Source organism: Varanus komodoensis, unplaced genomic scaffold (assembly GCF_004798865.1).
Source record: "Varanus komodoensis strain SLA01 unplaced genomic scaffold, ASM479886v1 scaffold26, whole genome shotgun sequence".
Lineage (NCBI taxonomy): Eukaryota > Metazoa > Chordata > Lepidosauria > Squamata > Varanidae > Varanus > Varanus komodoensis.
Genome location: NW_025335684.1, coordinates 15,461,018 through 15,462,125, shown reverse-complemented (window position 1 = coordinate 15,462,125; position 1,108 = coordinate 15,461,018).

The window sequence follows — 1,108 nt, the reverse complement described above, 5'->3', positions numbered from 1 at the left end:
TGGAACACATCTAGTCGATCAAGGAGGAGAAGTGAGTGCCAGGTCACACGGCCGGCCCCCGTGGGAACAGAGCGTGACCACAGCCCCTCCAGACCCAAGTGCGCTTCCAGTCCCACGAGGTACTTACCCATCCTCACATTCCGGGGGACACTTCTTGAGTGCACATCCGGCTGCGGACTCTCTGGCGCCTGGTCAGCAGTTCAGGGGGTTCATGAGGGGATCCTACACATGCGCAAGGGCTAAATACGAGTGAAAAGAGAATGCAAAATCAGGGTGAGTACAGATGAGCTTGGTCTCCTTGCAAAGCGACAGATCTTAGCCAAAACCTTCTGCAAACAGAATTAAAATCCCCTGAAGGAAAGCTTTGCTGTGCATTTAAAAGTGAGTCCACCAAAGTATTTCAGGGCCGCTGCGAGGGACCCACAGCGAGTTGGACGAGAGTGCAGTCGCTTTATCCCCGGACGCAGCACCATGGGGGACGCTGGTCACCTAAACGGGCAGGTGCTGGTTGTCAGCCCATGGCCAGCCCTTCCAGGGTGCAAGTCCGCCCCTCAGCCTTACCCGCCCCCAAAAGTGGGTCCCAAGCAGGCCAGTGAGCGGAATTCCCACAGGAGCTGCCTCTGGCCTCACAGTTTTCAGCCCCAGAAATGAGGGTCTCTACACGGTGAAGGGCCCTTGCAGAAGAAATCTGAAGAGGGGCCTCCCTCAAGGTCAGAGGAAGTGTGCAAGGTCACAGAAAAAGCTGTCGCAACGCAGGAAAGGGTCAAGCAAGGCTGCACTGTTGCCCCACTTCTGTTCAACTTTTAAATCAACTCACTGCTCACCCAGCTGAACCGCATTGATCTTCACCCCCAAGATCGCGGGGAGGCATAACACACTGCTGCTATAAGCCGATGAGTCAGCTCCCACTTCGAGGGCTCCACTCAGGCTCCCAAGAGCACCGCGGAAGCTGACTGAATATTGCAAAGAAGGGCAATTTAGCATAAAGAAACAAAAATTTTGAGCTTTGCAAAAAGACCAAAAACTCGACCATGGAAGATAAATCAGCACAAGGCCGAGCGGGTTTCTCAATTCAAATATTCCGGTGCTCCAGCAAGCAAATGGCTCC